Raw genomic sequence first — 19,599 nt, forward strand, 5'->3', positions numbered from 1 at the left:
CAAGATATTCAGTGAAGTCTTACCTGACAAGCTGATACTTAAAAAGAGAATTAAAGAAATGAAAGGACAAATCATATGAACATCTGGATAAAGAGCATTCTGGACAGAGGGAGTAGAAAGTGCAAAAACTCTGAAGGAGTGTTCTTAAAGTACTGAGTAACAATGCTTGCAGAACAATGAGGAAAGATACAGTCGTTTGAGGACAGCTAATGGAGTGCTTTGGGAGATAGTAAGGATTTTGAATTTTATTCAATATAATAAGTCACTACAGAATTTTGCACAAAGGATAACAGCATAGTTACATTTTAAATGGATCTTTCTGGTCATGTGTAAAACATAACTAAATGGAGGCAAGACGAAATACAAGGAGTTGAAGTGATAAAGTAAGAGTCTAGGCTAGAGATGGTGCTGTCTTGATGAAAGTGGTGATAGTGGAAATGGAGAGGAGTGGTTACACTCAGAATAAACTTCAAAAGTTGTAGAACCAACAATTTTGTTGATGTGGGATGTGAACCAAAGAGTGACAACAGGTATTATCCCAACATCTTCCACCTAAGTAACTAGACGTTACTGTTTACTCGAAGGAGAACAGTATGGTAGGTAGAAACAGATTTGGCAGACAAAATCAAGAAATCAAATTTGGATATATTGTATTTAAGTAGACATTTGAATATGAGTCTGAAGTTCAAGGGAAAGATTCAAGGCTTAAATAGAACCTGGGGAATCTTCCATATACAGATGGTAATTAAAAAATATAGGAAGTGAACATATTTAAACAAGAGAAAGGGTCCAGGGACAGAGCACTGGGACTTCAACATTTAGAGGTCATAATAAAGAAGATCTAGAGGCAAGGGGGGAAAGTAAGAGAATGATATCCCAAAAGTCAACTGAAAAAACTAAGAGAATGAACTCTGAATAACACTTCTTAAAGTTTCCATGTCTTGTTTCTGATCTCAGAGCCCTGGTGAAAACACACTACCTTAGATAAAAATGGAGTTTCCACATCCCTTTGAAATATATGTAGTAGACCAGTGAATTCAGTGTCATCCCATTATTGGTAAGTTTGTTTAGGCCTTCACCCACTCTAGCTTCTTGCCCTTCTCTTCAACCTGCATCACTAGGCAATAACAGAAGATTCTGGAAAAGCAGAAGAGACCAGAGATGTTTCAGGGCAATACATCCTGCAAGTCAAGCTTGGTTGTGAGCATTGTAAAACAAAATTAAATTGCAGGCACACTATTCTGATACAATGAAGAAGAAAATGAGCCTCAGATCTAAGTAAGTTTATTTTGGTCCAGCTCTGTGCAACACATATCTTATGTAGTCATTTATTTCCATACTTTTTTACCCTATTCTGGTAAATTTACTTTTAACCAGTGTTGGGCATCCTTCAGGAGAGGCCATCCTAAGGACTCTACTGGAGTACAACCCACAGGTTCCACAGAATGAACTGATCAACATACCAATGTCAAAGAAAAGATGATCACCTTTTTTCCCAGAGGAGTCAAGGATTCCCTCTTGCTAACCACAATAACCTGTGAGTCTTCTTGACTTTGATATTAACTACTATACACTACTGGTACCACTGTTATAGATTATGGTATAGACTAAAAAGAAAAGAAAAACAATATTACACTAAATTGTTTATTCAACTTTATTCATGTTTTTAATAAGGTTAGTGGGGTAAGTCCATCAGACACATCACGAGTTATTACATGTAGACAGCATAGACGTGTTTTGAATCATTGTCATGTATCTTCTATTATCCATGATGAAATTCATGACACATTTTACATGAGGTGTGTACTGGCTTGGCCATGATACAGAAACTGAAACATGTAGTGATATGTATTATTTGCATATGAGTTACTTTAATGACTTTCCCATCAGCTTATATGGAAGATAAAGCCTGGGGTACTTGAAAAGGTGATTTACGCAGTTAACACTTGACTCTTTCACCCAAAACCTTGGGATTCATCCCTACATAAACTTCCATAATCAGAAAAAAATGACTCCTTATCAAGAGAGAAAAATCGAAGTAGCCTCAATCTCTTCAGAAAATAAGGAGTGAAATAGGTCATTTTATGTCCAGACCACTAGCTATTTTGACTTTTGTCGCTGCGGAAATAATTATTTTCATGGACCGATATGGTTTCGCTGTGTCCCCACCCAAATCTCATCCTGAGTTGTAGTTTCCATAATCCCCACGGGTCGCAGGAGGGACCCAGTGGGAGATAACTGAATAATGGAGGGATTTCCCCCATGCTATTCTCATGATAGTAAGTTTTCAGAATATCTGATGGTTTTAAAAGGGGCTTCCCCCTTTGCGTGGCTTTCATTCTTCCCTCTCCTGCTGCCCTGTGAAGAGGTGACTTCTGCCACGATTGTAAGTTTCCTGAGACCTCCCCAGCCATAAGTAACTGTGAGTCAATTAAACCTCTTTCCTTTATAAATTACCCAGTCTCAGGTATTTCTTCGTAGTAGCATGAGAACAGACTAACGCATCGACAAACAGAGTTAAGGAATGCCTAGTTAAACCATTAAACAGGTTTCTTGGGTGTAGGACTTCTTACAGCCTTAATTATGGTGAGTGCATTGTGAATGAGAGGAATATGTAATATTATATGTCTTTCAAATTTACTTGGCTATAAAAATTTGTTCCTTTATAGCATTTTACACAAGTGGTCTGCATTATACCAGCCAGTTGAAATTCCCTCCACTGATAAGCATACCTTTTGTACATACTTCATTGCTGAACTGTTCACATTGTGTAATAAAATATACATTTGCACTAGCCTGTGAGTTCTATGAGGACAGAAATGCCTTCTTCATTTCTTTATTCTCTAGACCTGGCACAATGGCAGAAAGAAAACACTGAATAAATGTTTAACAAATACATTCAAGCCTGAATGAGTTCTGTGGCAATAGCTGTGGCAGTTATAGCATCATTGAAGGAATACAAGGAAATTTCAAAATGCTGGAGTTTTCCAGGGCTTATTCATGAACAAGAAGCAGTCTAAGTGAGAATCCATGGATAAAGTCAAAGATGTGGCATTTCCAAAAACATGCAGCAAAGTAGAAGTAACTTTTCCAGTTTAACAAAAAGTACCAATCTTTCTTCTTTAAAAGAGTCAAAATATCTTTCTCTTCTCTCTACAGACAATGATATAAAATGTTGTCACATAAAAGAATCAGAGAGCATATAGTTTAAAAAAATGCAAGAAAAAGAATTGTCTTATATACCAACAACAGCCTCGCCAAGAGCCAAATCAGGAAGTCAATCCCATTCAGAACTGACACAGAAAAAAATAAAATACTTAGGAATACACCTAACCAGGAAGTTGAATGATCTCTACAATAAGAATTATAAAAACACTGCTCAAAGAAATTAGTGAAGACAAACAAATGGAAAAACATCTCATACTCATGAATGTGAAGAACCCATATCATTACAATGACCATACTGCCCAAAGAAATTTACAGAGTCAATGCTATTCCCATCAAACTACCAACAATGTTCTTCACAGAACTAGAAAAAACTATTTAAAAATTTATATGGAACTAAAAGAGGGCCTGAATAGCCAAAGTAATCCTACGCAAAAGGAACAACGCTGAAGATATTCATGTTACCTGACTTCGATACCTATACCACAGGGCTACAGTAATTAAAACAGCATGGTACCGGAACAGAATAGACAGTCCAGAAATAAGGCTGTACACCTACAACCATTTGATCTTTGACAAACCTGAAAAAAACAAACAATGAGGAAAAGACCCTCTATTCAATAAATGGTGCTGGAATAACAGGTTAGCTATACACAGAAAATTGAAGCTGGACCCCTTCCTCATATCATATACAAAAATCAACTCAAGATAAATTAAAGATTAAATGTAAAGCCCGAAACTCTAAAAGCTCTGGTAGACAACCTAGGCAATACCATCCTTGACATAGGAATAGGCAAAGATTTCGTGAAAAAGATACCAAAAGTTATTGCAACTAAAGCACAAATTGACGAGTAGAATCTAATTAAACTGAAGAGCTTCTGCCCAGCAAAAGAAACCATCAACAAAGTAAACAGACAACCTACAGAATAGGAGAAAATATTTGCAAGCTATGCATCTGACAAAGGTCTAATATCCAGCATCTAAAAGGAACTTAAACAAATGTACAAGCAAAAACAACCCCATTAAAAAGTGGGTAAAAGATATGATCACTTTTCAAAAGAAGACATACATGCATCCAAGAAGCATGTGAAAGAAAGGTCCATACCAACGATCATTAGAGAAATGCAAATCAAAACTACAATGAGATAGCATCTCACACCAGTCAGAATGGCTATTTTTTTAAAGTTGAAAAATAACAGATGCTTTTGAGGTTAGCAAGCAATTGTTGGAGTTGTGCCAAGCAACTGTTGGTGGTAGAGTAAATTAATCCAACCACTGTGGAAAGCAGCACTGCGATTCCTCAAAGAGCTAAAACAGAACTAGTATTTGACCTAGCACTCCCATTATTGGGTATATAACCAAAGGTTTATAAATCGTTCTATTATAAAGACACACGTACACCAATGTTCACTGCCACACTATTCTCAATAGCAAAAACATAGAATTAACCTAAATGCCCATCGATAACAGATTGATTAAAGAAAATGTGGTATATATACACCACACAATACTATGGAGCCACAAAAAAGAATGAGATCACGTCTTTTGTGGGAACGTGTTTGGTGCTGGAGGCTATTATCCTTAGCAAGCTAAAGCAGGAACAGAAAACCAAATACCGCATGTTCTCACTCATAAGTGGGAGCTAAATGATGAGAACTCATGGGCACAAAGAGGGGAACAACAGACACTGGGACCTACTCGACCGTTGAGAGTGGAAGAAGGAAGAAGAACAGAAGAATAACTATTGGGTGCTAGGCTCAGTACCCATGTGACAAAATAATCTGTACAACAAACCCCCATGACACTAGTTGAGCTATATAATAAACCTGCACATATACCCTTAAACCTAAAATAAAATTTTTTTAAGTATTAGGAAGTTAGAAACTATTTGTTTTTCTGGAGTTTATTTGATTTGTCATTTTCATGTATAATTACACGTAATCACTTTCTTAATTTATATACATTGCTTTGCATTTTTTAAAGCCCCCCCCCCAAAAAACTGTATGATCTTCAATTTACACCAAACCCCGATCTCCCTAAGGCAGAAATTCAGTAAAATTACTTAGCTAGAAAATAATTAAAATAATTACAATTAGACTTGAAGCCAGGACTGGCTGGTCTCAAAGAGTTCTTTCTATTGCACTTTCACCACTTTTATTATCAGTTAAACCTCAGCGTGAATAAGTGTCCTCTCTTCTTGAGAATAAATAAATGTGGAGGGGAGAGAAAAAGCAAGGAAACTTCTGGAGAAGCTATTATTAAACACACAAAACACAGGCTACAAGTATCTGAACACAAACTATTCCTACTTTACAATTTTGCTTAGACTTGTGTCACTGGCCTCTTGTTATATAGCTGACTAAAAAGAATTATTTACTGTGTACACCTGAGTATAAACTCATATTTTATTCTTACCTTTGCATATCTATAAATTTGACTATGGTTTCACAATTGGCATTCCCATAAGACTGTCTAATGGAGAAAAAGAAAATTCTGCAATACACCTTTTGTTTATGGAAATCTCTATCTCAGAGGTACCAACCTACTTTTATTTCTAGATGCTTTTTATTACTGTAGCAGTTATACTATTGGTAGATGTATCCAGTGGCAATTTTAGGATTTACATACCCAATAAATGCAATAAATAATTAAAGCTAGCATTAAGTGTGCTAAGAAGTCTACATGTCTCCTAAAACAATTACACCAGCATTGTAAAACTGTTAAAACAGAAATATAAGGAAGCCAATCACACTTAAGATTTGATCATTTTTCTAAAAGACTCACAGTTGCCAGCCATTAAAGCTATTGGAAAAACTTTCCTCTGGGGACTATTTTCCTCATTCATTTTGTACCATGCTAGAATTAACAAAAAAAAAAAAAAAAAAAAGGACTTGAAAAACAAGAATCCTTAATAGAAGTAAACCACAACACACCTCATACACCGTTTTGGACAATGAATATTGTATTTTTGTGCCAATAGCCAGCAACAGGTACCCTCTGCTTTTGCTAATGCAGTTCAGCTGATATGACAGACAAAACTGAAAGAGAAGGAGAATGTGCTTTATCATCTGTAGCCGAATTTCAATTTTCTCTTTCAAGTACAGTTGAATGCATTTTCTTTGCAACCCAAAGACAGAAGATCTTGATTACTGTTGCAAGAATAATCTCAGCCTTTGTGTGAAGAAGATAGGGAAAATAAATAGTCTCTCTGGATGACGTGTCAGCTTGTGAACTTACAAAACAAGATATATTCTTGGAGGTAGGGAAATTAAATTAAGGTGAAATAGTATACCCATTAAAATGACAATTGAAGGCTTGTTTGGTAGGCTATGGATGGCTTCCCAAATGTCCTGTGTTAGCCTCACCCCAGGGGCACAGACAACAGAACCAGGAACAAACAGGGTCAAGACAGGTGCAACTGTCTGGGAATACAGGTCATTCAGGCCACAGGCCCTGTCATGAACTGCCAGCTCTTCTGTAAAATAAAGGTTTCAACTCCTTTCTCCCCGCAACCACCCATATTTAAGGTCTTAAGAAAGAAAAGGAATCGACACCTCCCTAGATTTCTTTTCATCTTTATCCACATCAAAAAAAATCAATCTAACACCAGTTCAGCTGGATTTTTTCTCTTTGTCTCAGGAGAATGCTAAGTGTGTCCCCTCTTGAATATTAGGAAAAGTTGTGTTTCTCTGAGTCACCTTTCCGTTCCATTCAACAGACAACATTTTAATTGTGGCTAATAAAAAGAGTACTTCATTGTCCCCAATATGATCAGAAAACACAAAATTAGTAACTAGTCTGTTATTGTTCTTTCTCAAGTAGTCTGTCTCATGCATCCCTCAGGGTAATCCCAACGGCTGTCAACTCAGCACTGCTGTCCCATCCCCATCCATACTTCTATCCCTCCTTCCTCTCCGCTGCTCAAATTAAATAGCCCATTCCCAATTCATCTGACAAATCAGTCTGCAACAAGGGATGACAGTGGCTTAAAGTGTATATTTACATGGACACAAGAGATCAGGTCCCCCACTATACACCTCACCCTTACCCTGGGTAATATTTTGAACCAGAAAGTTAACATGAGAATTTATCAGACCTCATTTTCTCTTACCTCACATTAAACTGGTATTGTTAACCACATTAACTTGACACTTTAATTTCCTCAGCTTCCCTAACTATGCTGGCTATGTTCTCCGATCTCCATCTCTCTGTTTCTCCTTCTAACTCTCTATGGGCTGCTTCTAAACCTAATTTTTGGCCTTATAGCACAAAGGGCTCACTCATTCCCATGACTGCTGTCACCTTTAGGCTGGAGAAGTCTGAACCTATATCTCCTGCCTAGAATCCCAGTACTGTATGTTCAATGTCTAAAGGGATTTTTTTCCTGGATATAGTCATTGGCCATATCTAAATATGCATAAAGATTTACTTGCCACCTTCCCTTCCAAATTTGTATTATTTTCTCCAAATTCTCAAGTTATCTCTGAATTACTTCTTTTATTCCATTCATAACTTAGGTCTAACAAGAACTTTGGACTCTTCTGAATTCTCTTCTCCAAAAGCCAAATCTATATTAGATGTTCTTATCATTTACTCTTAAATTATTCAAGTATTTCCCTAATTGGCCATCCTGATTCATATGCCTCTCCATCTCACCAGTCATTATTGTTTTTGAGACAGGGTCTTGCTCTGTCACCCAATCTGGAGTTCAGTGGTGTGATCATGGCTCACTGCAACCTCAACCTCTTGGGCTCAAGCAATCCTTCCACCTCAGCCTCCCAAGAAGCTGGGACTACAGACATGCACTACCATGCCCGGCTATTTTTTTTTTTTTTTTAATTATTTGTAGAGGCAGGATCTTGCTGTGTTGACCAGGCTGTTCTCAAACTCCCGGGCCCAAGAGATCCACTGGCCTCACCCTCCCAAAATGCTGGGATTACAAGCGTGAGCCACTGTGCCCAGTCCCCTCAATTTATCATTGATAAATATTCATATAATATTGTTTCTTATTATTTCACTTCCCTGTTTAAAAACTGTGTTGATGCTACATTGTCCATAGTATCTGATCTGAACTTTTTGGTCTAGCCCTATATCCTTTTGCATATATCTTTCTGTTCCCTAAGCATAAAATTAGACTATCAAATTCATTGACAGAATTAATCAATGAACAGTGTACTGTAAACCTACTATAGTGTAACCTCATGAAGGAAGGGACTGCTCATCACCTCTTATTTGTTCATTGCTATATTTTACTATGGTGGAGAAAAAAATTAACAAATTGTGTTCAATAAATGATCTTAGTTTTTATCAGTTCCCATAGCTGATATGCTATCTTCTTTCTTTACCTCTTATACAAAATAAGGTCTAACTCATTATCCTTCTCCTCTACTAAAAATTATCAGTTACTCCAACCTACCTGTATTGATCCCTCTCCTTTTTCAACTACTATATCTTTAAAATATACTTTATTATACTGTATGCTAATAATTCCATCTGTACAGCAATTTTGTCTTTCAAGCTAGATTTCAGTACCCACTTATTTGAAAAACTGTCACAGTATTAGAAAATAAAAAGAATGTGAAACTTTGTAACTAGAATCTGAAAGATGAGTTAAGAAAGGCAAGAAATCATCTCCTAACTAGTGAGTTTTAGCTAGTAACAAGTGCATAGATTCAGTCTCAATTCCTAGGTAGGCATAAAATCCATTTTGATAAAACCCTAAAGAGAATGGAAATCTAAATGCACTTCAAGAAGACAGGCTTAACAATCGGAGGGTGTGTGTGTGTGTGTGTGTGTGTGTGTGTGTGTGTGTGTGGTCTGTGCATTTATGTATGTGGGGGGTGCTTTTCTGCCAATGAGAGAGAGATTGTGAGTCATGAGCTAAATAGTTGGCCTTTCATGAGAAAGTATAGATTCTTCTCTGTAGGTCTCCAGGCTCATGATAGACTCTATCCAACTTAAATTTCATCCACAAATTAATTTCATAAATAAAATAAATGAATATAAAAGTATTTTCTATTTGAATGATTACTTCTGCAACAATTACACAGACATTTTTGACATCTTAAAATAATAAGTATAGTAATCATTATAATAGCTATCATTTGTAGAGTACTTGCTATGCTCCAGGTATAGTGTTAACAGTTTCATCAAGCACAAACAATAAAAAGTCATGTACTAGATATGTGGAAAAATAAAACAACCCTAGATTTCTCAGTGTTCCTATAAAAAGCCCAAGCCTCCTTCAACATGGAAATATATTCACTGTATAGTCAGAAAATCTTTCATTTCATTTCTCATAAAAACATTTTCACATACCATAAGGATTAAATCTGTAGCAATTTGTTTCCCTAATGATGGAGCTAACTGTTCTGACCCAACATTAAACTTAGATCTCCCCAAATCACAAGGTTATATACTGGGATAGTTACCTAGTTACTGGGCGAAAGCACAAAGCAGAAAATTCCTAGATATTTATATTCTAACGAAGAATGAGACCCAGGACTTGGAGACATCTCTAGGTCAGTGACACACAGGGCTATGTGGCTCCTGGGGAGATTTTTATTTACATACTAAAGTGCTGAAGTTAGGAATCAGGCCCATTATGTTTCCAAGGATACCCTTGCAGAAAGAGAGGTGGACAGCTGCCTCCTTGCCCTTAAATAAGCAGAGAAAATCTGTTTTTTCTTGTTCTTACTTGGGTAGTTTGGCTTCTTGAGTAGAACAACTGACCTGGCTCTCACTGTCTCACCAGAAATGTAAGAACTGGCGGCAGGGGAGGAGGGTGGTCGTCTTTCTCATGAAGAAATCTGCTACTGACATGGGGCACCTCAAATTCAGAATAAAATTAATACAAACAAATACTGCTATGACTTGAATGTTTGTGTTCCCCCAAAATTCATTTGTTGAATTCTAACCCCCACAGTGATGACATTAAGAAGTGGGGGCCTTTGATAGGTCACCCTCATTAATCAAATTAGTGTCCTTATAAAAGAGGCCCAATGAAGCTTGTTTGTCCCTACTACCATGTGAGAATACAGCAAGAAGTTGTCATTTATAAGCAAATGGTGGCCTCACCAGACACCAAATCTGCTGGCTCCTAAATCTTGGACTTCCCAGTCTCCAGAACTATGTGACATAAATTACTGTTGCTTATAAGCTACCCAGATTATGGTATTTTGTTGTAACAGCCCAGAAAAAGACAAAGACAAATGTTAAAAACTCAACACAATGTGAACTTTATATTCTTAGCAGTTCTAGAACCTCAGGTGTATAATATGTAACTTTATTTCTACATTTTATTATAATTTCTGCCTTTGATTACCTAGTCTAGCATAAAGCTTCAATGTGCTTATAAATTCAGACTTTCCTGTGATTTCTTATTCTGGTTTCAGAAAAAGCATATGTAACATTGAGGTATGAAGGGTGGCATTCAGATGATCCTTGTTCATTTTATTTGTGATATCTTGTGGTAATATAACCTGTCATATGCTCCCTCAACATGAATATTAAACATGGATTGCTACTAGAGCAGATACTGAAAGTTATGGTCTCACCAATGAACCTGATTCCCACCTCAGCTATGAGACATAATCAACGGAAATTTCTGATAAATCATCCTACTGTCCTCATCATAGTCTTCCCACTCTGATGGAGTTGGGGGTAGAAAAAATCAGTAACTGGCAGTCCTACCCGAGTTCTAAACAATTAAGCAATACAAAGGAGTTGTCTTAAGATGAGATCAATATCTTACCTCTGCATCAAATAAAGCACATTTAGAGAGTACAATTTAATCTGTTGTATGATTAATTTTATGTGTCAACTTGACTGGGCTTAAAGATGCCGAAATAGCTGGTAAAACATTATTTCTAGGTGTGTCTGTGAGGGTGTTTCCAGAAGACATTAGCATTTGAGTCAGTAAACTGAGTAAAGAAGATGCACCCTCAGTAATGCGGACTTACATCAGACAATCTATTGGGGGTCCAAAGAACAAAATGGCAGAGAAAGGGTGAACCAACTCTCTCTCTCTTTAAGCTGGAACATCCATCTTCTCCTGCCCTCAAACACTGCAGCTTCTGGTTCACCAGATTTCACATTCAAAGACTTACATCAGTGGTCCCCCCGAGTCCTCAGGCCTTAGGTATTAGAGTGGAAGTTACACAATCTGTTCTTCTGGTTCTTGTATTTAAGGACTCAGTCTGAATCACACCATCAGCTTTCTTGGTTCCCCATCTGGGGACAACATGTTATGGGACTTCTCAGCCTCCATAATTGCATTAGACAATTCCCCTAACAAATCTCTTCTTATCCCTGTATCTATCTCTATATATCCTATTAGCTTTGTTTCTCTGGAGAACCCTGCCTAATACATCTATGAACAATGGGTTTTCCAATATTACACAGACTTTCCCACTCAGTCTCAGCAACAGTATGAGGAAAGTCCTTCTCTTACCCCTGTAAAATGGAAGAGCAGAGCAACTTCCTGAGGACAGCTGAATCCCAAGAAAAAAAGGAGGACAATGTTCTAGTTTCTTCTTCTAAAGTCAACAATCATATAACTCCCTTAACTACTCACATAAAAGTTAGACCAAGAGATCAAACATGTTATAACAGTGGACCTTTCACATAAAAGGAAACATCACAAAAAGAAATAAAGCATTCTATAATCCCTTCCATATACTAATGATCTGCAGCATTTTTGTTCTACTAAACCACTGGACTTAATCATTAAGCTTATGATCAGTCAGCATGGCTCTCCTTCAGAGAAGGGAATCAGCAGCCTATCAAGACATTGCTTCTTTGCTTCTTCCATTTCATGAGTCACCTACACTATCTATGACTTTAGGTATCGTTCTGAGGCCACTGTTAGCAGTTAAGCTTTTTGAATCCCGAATTCTCCAAAGTAGGTCAAAACTACATTAATTAAATTAAATCTGTAGTCATTCTACAGTCTGGCCAACATGGCAAAACCTCGTCGCTACTAAAAATACAAAAATTAGCCAGACGTGGTGGCACACACCTGTAAGTCCAGCTACTCGGGAGGCTGAGACACAAGAATCACTTGAACCTGGGAGGCAGAGGTTGCAGTGAACCCAGATCACACCACTGTACTCCAGGCTGGGTGACAGAGGGAGACCCTATCTCAAAAAAATAAATAAATAAAAATAAAAATAAAAAAATTGTAGTTAGTCTATAACTAAAGCTGAAAACTTATTACTAATTCTATGTCTTATCAAAAATTATGACAAGTATATATCTAGCATAATACATCAGGGTCCTGCGATAAGAACAAACAACATAAGAAATTCCAAGAATACAATTCTAACATTATAGAGACAGGCCAAATTTAAAAATAAGCCCTTTCAATTATTACATTCCCAAGAATAAATTTAATGCAAAAATTAAATCACCTTGGAAATTCAAATTAAAAAAACCATTAACACTCAAAGGAATTAAAGTCCATAATCAAATTTTCATTTCCTTATGAGCTACACCTTGAAAATGTTCAAATCACAATGCTTAGATAAAAGTCAATAAAACATCATGATGAATTTATTCTTCTGCCACTTCTCAGAGGCATTCTTAATACTTAGAATGGGCATACGGTCATGTGCCACATAACAACATTTCAGTCAATGACGGAATGTCCTATAATATTAAAATGGAACGGAAAAATTCACATCACCTAGTGACATTGTAGTCCCTGTAATATTGTAGCACAATTACTTAGTTTTTTAAATAAATTCAGTGTAGTCTAAGTGTACAGGGTTTATAAAGTCAACAGTAGTATACAGTAATGTCCTAGGCCTTCACATTTACTCACTACTCTCTGCCTCACCCAGAACAACTTTTAGTCCTGTAGGCTCCTCATTCATGCTAAGTGCCCAATACAGGTGTATCATTTTTTATCTCATACAGTATTTTTACTCTTCCTTTGCTATGTTTATATATGTTTAACTACACAAATACTGACCATTGTGTCACAAGGACCTTCAGTATTCAGTAAAGTAACATCCTGTACAGATTGGTAGCCTAGGAGCGATTAGCTATACCATATAGCCTATGTGTGTACTAAGCTATACCATCTAGGTCTGTGTAAATACACTGTATGATGTTTGTAGAATGATGAACTCACCTAATGATGCATTTTTAAGAACATATATCCTTGTTGTTCAGCAATGCATGACTGTAGTTCCTCCAGGGATTCAGAAATTATATCACATCAAAGACAAATTTTCCTAGCCACATTGTAAAGAGCCCAAAGAATAATCATCCACAAAAAAAAAAAAAATAGTGAGCTATAGCTGTATCTCTACCATATTCTTATGACCTCTGATAAACTAAAACTGAATCAAAGATTTAAATGTACAAAGGGAAAGAAATATGAAACCATGCAGTACTAAATGAAAACACACAAATTCCCTTAAAATCTAGAATGAAAAAGACATTTCTAAATGACTAAAACCCATTACATAAAGAAGGAAATACTGATAAATTGTCTACATTAAAAGAAAAATCAGGGTCAAAAGACAAATGACACACTAGGGAAAAAATATTTCAAACTCACATCATAGGCAAAAGATTCATCTCCATCATATAAAAAGAGCAGCTAGAACTCAAATGGAGATAACAGTGATAAATTCCTAAAAATGTTCAAAGAAAATGAAAATCACTTCACAGAAAAAGAAATTAAAACAGCCCTTAAAGAAATGCAAAGGTATACAACTCATTCACATGTTCTTATTAAATAATAAATACAAATTAAAACAACACAGAATATTTTTCACTTATCAGACTGTCAAGAATCCAAATTTTCATAATACTCTGTTAACAAAACAGATCTCACACCATAAGAAGAATGCAAAACGGTACAACATATACAGGGAGAAATTTGGTAATACACAAACATTACACAGGCATTTATATTTTGATAAAACAATTCTACTTTTAGGAATTTAGACATGCAAGCATCCACTAGCAGGAAACTGTTTATGATATATTCACATCATAAAATATTAATTCCATGCAACAAGGAACAGTTTTCCACAGACTGAAAACATGCAGTTGACTGAAAAAAAAAAAAAAAGAGGTACAGAGCAGTGTATGTAAAGTCTGCTATCTTTTGTAGAGAAAAGGAAAAATTAAGAATATAGATTCCTGTTCGTATGTGTTTGCATATTAAAAGACAACACATTAGGTATACATAGTATGGTAGAACCTACTAAACGGATTACCTACCTACTTACGAATCTGAAGCCAGATTGCCTAAGTCTGTTTCTGTCACTTTCAAATTAAAACCTTTCCGAGCCTATTTTTAATATGGTGAGTATAGACATTCTTACCTCAGAGAGCTGGTACAAGATATAAATGAGTTAATATTTGCAAAGTACATAGGACTGTATTTGGACACTTAAGTATTATACACTTTTTTTTTTTTTTTTTTTTTTAAGCAACAAACAACTAAATAAATAGAACCTGCAGGCATGGGTAAATATATGAATAGAAGTAAGGTTTGTCAAATTTACATTTTTCCAACTCTTTTAATTTTACAAATGTATGGTTCAAAAACAATACTAAAAGAATATATATACTCAACACAACTGTCCACACACCTATGTAATACAAACATAGCCACATTCCCAAACCCTAAAACAGTTATCCCAAAGTACACTGTGTTCTTAGAAACCAGAGCTGAATGTCATCTAGAGGAAGAAGGGGACATGAAAATATTCTTGGCTGCAGCCTCATCAGAATGCTTGTCATTTATGTGAGTAACACAAAATCCAGAAAACTCCCATCAATACGATAATTTTGACATTAAGGATTCATCATAACTGGGAGTAAAATGCGCTCAGCATACTGTTGCCGCTCTCAGAGAATGACATTTGAGACATTCCTACCTTCCAGAAAAGTTTAAAATTTTCCAGTCAAGATCACCAGGTTTTAATTAAGTATAAAATTTTCCCTCTACAACCTGTTTTTAAAACCTCTTCATTTTCATTCCCTCTCTGAGCCCTCAGCTTCTGCCACTTTGGTGCAGCTGAAGGTGGACTCTATCTTACGAAACAGAGCCTACCATCTCTGATAAGCATCTATTTCAATACTATATTACAGTAGCTCTTTCCACTGTTTCTTGTTACAGAACTGATAAGCTGGTGACCTGCCCTTTAGGGAGGGTTTCTCGCTCATCTATTTATTTCAGCTGGAAAATCACACTCAGTAGATTCCTGAACTGAAGCTGCAATTGATGATTCTGCAGCCTGAGCCTCCAGAGGCTGAAAGAGAACTAATCCTTTTCCATGTGCTCCTTTACGCACTCTTTCATCATAAAATTGTATAGACCTTGAATAGCATTTTTTTCTGCTACATATTTTTCTGCAACAATGAAACACACTTCTACTTTTTATTTTCTTCTATTCTTCTCTCACACCTTTCAGAAAGTTTTAACTGTTCTTAGCTATGTAATAAACTTAGGAAGCTGAGTTTTTAACTGCTTAACCTGCTTATTAATTTGGTCTCTTCTCCAACACACATAGCATTAATGCTGTTTGCTGGAAATGAATACTTCACTACCTTATTTTTTTTTCTATGTATTAGTCTTTTTCTAACATACTCCTCTAGTTCTTAAGTTCCAGAATCTTCTTCTCTATCAATAACAATGAAATCAGTCAATTTTGAATTTACTAAAAGTATCTACCATTCAAACATATATTTTCCTCTCTTCTTCCCTGAGACAAATAATTCCACACAGGAACTTTTCTCTCATTAGACCAACATCTAGTCTACTTAAGCTTGAATTTATCTTCTTGCCTGTCTCGTTCCAATATGCCCCTCTTGCTTGAGCCTTGTCTTGAATCTAATTTTTGGGCACAATCCTTCAAAGCACAAAATATGACTACGTTCAAAATCTGTAATGGCTATATTACCTTGAAAATCACCTAATGATACTGTGAGTTCAACAGATTTCCCTAGTCTTAGTTTTAACTGCCTTTAACGTCATCCCTTAACTGTGACTTCTTAACAGTTTCTCATTTCCTGATTCTCTTTGAAGGAGCCATTCCATTTGAGATCTTGCCTCTTTCTCTTTTTGATTAATTTGACTCAGGTTCTTACCTCAATCTAGTAACAACCAAATTTTTAAACTCTCCTTTTACCAATCCTATGACATACAACATTTAGATCCTCTTGAATCTCTATTTCCCTCTTATAGATGTCTACTTTAACTTCAAATCTCATTTTCTATGTCATTTCTCTTAAGCTGGTGTCCTAATTTCCCAAATTTGCTCCTAAAAAGTTTTCTTTTTCTCCAGCTCTAACTTATTGTTTCCATTTTTCCACTGCTCTCTATTAACAATGAAGCATAAATTTTAAACTACTCTAGCACCTAAAAATCCTAAGCAAAAATGATTTTTAGAACCAGATATTCCAATCATGAGACTTTTAAATTGCTTTCTCACTGTTTTTGCAGTAATTGTATTGAATGGTTTCTCATCATCAATTTATGAAGAAGGTATATGCTCTTAACAAGAAGGGTTCCCGTTGCTTTTTAATTTAATATCCATCTCCATAATTTGATATCCATATGCACCTCCTATGGATGGAGTCACAGTGTGGATCTCAAAGATCAAAAGTTATGACCAGAGTACATAGAATTGTTAAATTCAAAGCCACCCTGAGATCATAAAATAGGAACAACTATTAAATCGATGGCCAAGTCAGGTAACTCCAAGATTTGTCACTCCAAACTTCCATCTCTTGTCTCTGAAGAGGAGTCAAAACAATATAAAAGATCAGAATTTGAGCAGACTTTTTATTTTTTTTTAGACGGAGTCTCTCTCTGTGGCCAGACTGGAGTGCAATGGGGCGATCTCAGCTCACTGCAACCTCCGCCTCCGGGGTTCAAGCGATTCTCCCGGCTCAGTCTCCCGAGTAGCTGGCACTACAGACAAGTGTCACCATGCCCGGCTAATTTTTGTATTTTTAGTAGAGACGGGGTTTCACCATGTTGGCCAGGATGGTCTTGATCTCTTGATCTCGTGATCCTCCCGCCTCGGCCTCCCAAATTGCTGGGATTACAAGTGTCAGCCACCCCACTCGGTCAGAATTGGAGCAGACTATATATGTCTCCTATGTAGGCCTAGCACTAAACATTTCCTGAAAATACCACTGGCCATACTAGAAACACTTTGAGATCTATAAGGCTCGCACACAAAAAGACTCTATAATCAAACCCTTCTCTCAGTCAAGGCTACTTAGAAAAAACTGCGTCTACAGATTTCAAAGCCAAGCAGCAATAATCACTTGACCAACACCCGTTTAACAGGGATGCCTCAGCACTCCTGGTCAGATTTTGTTTGCTGAGTCCCTCAAAGCTTGTTGGCTTTTTCTTACAGCCCAAGGTAGGCAAACCTGCTTATATACAAACAGCCTCTCTCCTGTGGGCAAAATTGCCACTACAGCTGAACATATGTGATCGGTACCTAGAATTCTGCCACAGCGTAACACTTCCCACTTTAGCCACGCCAAAAGATACAACTACACAAATCGCTCTGCAACATGGAAGTCCTTTCCTTTTCATTTTCTTTTTACTCCCATCCTATGTCCTAGACGTCAGAGTGACAGAAGGTCCAAAATATAACGTCTTTCCATTCCCTCTGGGAGAAATGAAACAAAAGAAGTGGAAAAAAAAGTTCAAAATATTTCCTGATAACTGTTAGAGCAACGAGTGAAGACTGTGTCTTATAATTGTCAGCTTACTGACAACGAACCCCAGAATTAGACAAACTTACCAACGACGTCACGGGTAACAGCCAAAAGAAGATGGCGCAGAGGCAAATTCTCAGCCTTTTCGTTTTACAGCCTGGAGGGGTCCGGTTAAACAGGTACTTCCGATGAGCAGTTTCCGCAAAAGGAAGAGGCGGTCCAAGGACTGCACGTTCCAAACTGACCAATCAGATAAATGATTGCTATCTCCACAGGGGAACTAAAAAGACAGCCATTAGGAGTGTTCTTATAATATAAGTCCCTCTGTAATAAAGGAAACAAAAGAATTGAGATAGGTGTTCCTACCTACCAACATAATTCCTAGTAACACCTGTTGGGATCTTTTCTTTCCATGTCGCAGCTCTCCCTTGGCAAGCCCCCTGGCTCCGTGTTACATCGTTATCCCACTTGGTAATGAGGAAACTTTGAGATTGCCTGCAACTCAAAGCAAGTCATAAATCCAGTGTAGCCCATCTGACCTCTCCTAAGCATGCTAGGATGCTAATTATGATGACCACATAATATTTTGTCCAAACTGAGACCCCTGAAAGTGAAAGAGGGCAATGGAATTAATTAAAATTATGTGTTTTACTATTTTTTGAGATTTTTGAGACTTTATATTGGTGGACCAATAAAGTGCAATTCAAAATTCATTTTGGAAATTAAATTAGTTCTTAAAATTAAAATGATATAACTCTATATTAAAGCTAAAACGTTTTTTAAAGCCTGTATTGATAATATGAACATTATAAAATGGCACTTTGGGAGGCGGAGGCAGGTGGATCACCTAAGGTCAGCAGTTTGAGACCAGCCTGGCCAACATGGTGAAACCCCGTCTCTACTCAAAATACAAAAATTATCTGAGTGTGGTGTCGGACGCCTGTAATCCCAGCTCCTCTGGAGGCTGAGGCAGGAGAATTGCTTGAACCAAGCAGGCGGAGGTTGTAGTGAGCCGAGATCGTGCCATTGCCCTCCAGCTGGGCAACAAGAGCGAAGTTCCATTTCAATATATATATCATTCTTGCCGTATGCTGTGCTGATGTATTTTAATTAGTGTTTTGGTCTGTAAGATTAGGTCACTGGTATTTTCTAAAGAATGTATTTTAATATGGTATTATTGCTTGTAAACTTTTTAAATCGCCTATAGTCTTCTCATATATGAACTTTATGAGTGATATATGTAAAATTTTTGACATTTTCACTTAACTCTTCACCATGTATTATAGTATTTTAAATTGAGAAAATAAGCTCATAGAAATCCGGCTAAACAGAAAATATCCTTTCTATTTTTTTTTTTATTTTGAAATATGTAATTTTTCAGCCCAAATATATTTGCAAGTACCTTCTTTTTGCCTCTATTAAGGGAACCTATCTTCAGCAAATGTTTGTATGAGACAAATTTCATTAACCTTTTTGTTATTTATGATTCTTTTGAAGGTTTTACAAATTTAGATCCTGAAAATTGGAAAGCTTTTTAAATTTTATGTCGCTAAAAATGTGAATTGATACTACTTATAGTAGAAATCCTATGAAAAAAATTATATAAATTTAAAATATTCCAAAGCACAATTATAGAATGTGAAAATTAAATATTATATAAAATTTAAGATACAATTGAAGTTGTTCTTATTATCCCTTGATTTTGAGTGAGTATTTGAAATATTTTCCTGT

At 36.4% G+C, this 19,599-nt stretch overlaps 1 protein-coding gene across 4 annotated transcripts in view; it reads right to left on the bottom strand.

Moving 5' to 3' along the window:
• The window catches only part of LOC103884346 (cytochrome c oxidase subunit 7B2, mitochondrial), a 178,596-nt gene extending 160,408 nt beyond the window's left edge, over nucleotides 1-18,188 (bottom strand). For 2 of the 4 annotated variants that reach the window (XM_017958681.3, XM_017958680.3), the window contains exon 1: nucleotides 17,955-18,160. The gene's annotated coding sequence lies outside the window, so the exon portion shown is untranslated. Of the gene's footprint in view, nucleotides 1-17,954 lie in introns of all 4 variants that reach the window. The other 2 variants (XR_001902487.3, XM_017958678.3) reach the window with 2 other exon arrangements.
• Nucleotides 18,189-19,599: the final 1,411 nt, after the last annotated feature.

Source organism: Papio anubis, chromosome 3 (genome assembly GCF_008728515.1).
Source record: "Papio anubis isolate 15944 chromosome 3, Panubis1.0, whole genome shotgun sequence".
Lineage (NCBI taxonomy): Eukaryota > Metazoa > Chordata > Mammalia > Primates > Cercopithecidae > Papio > Papio anubis.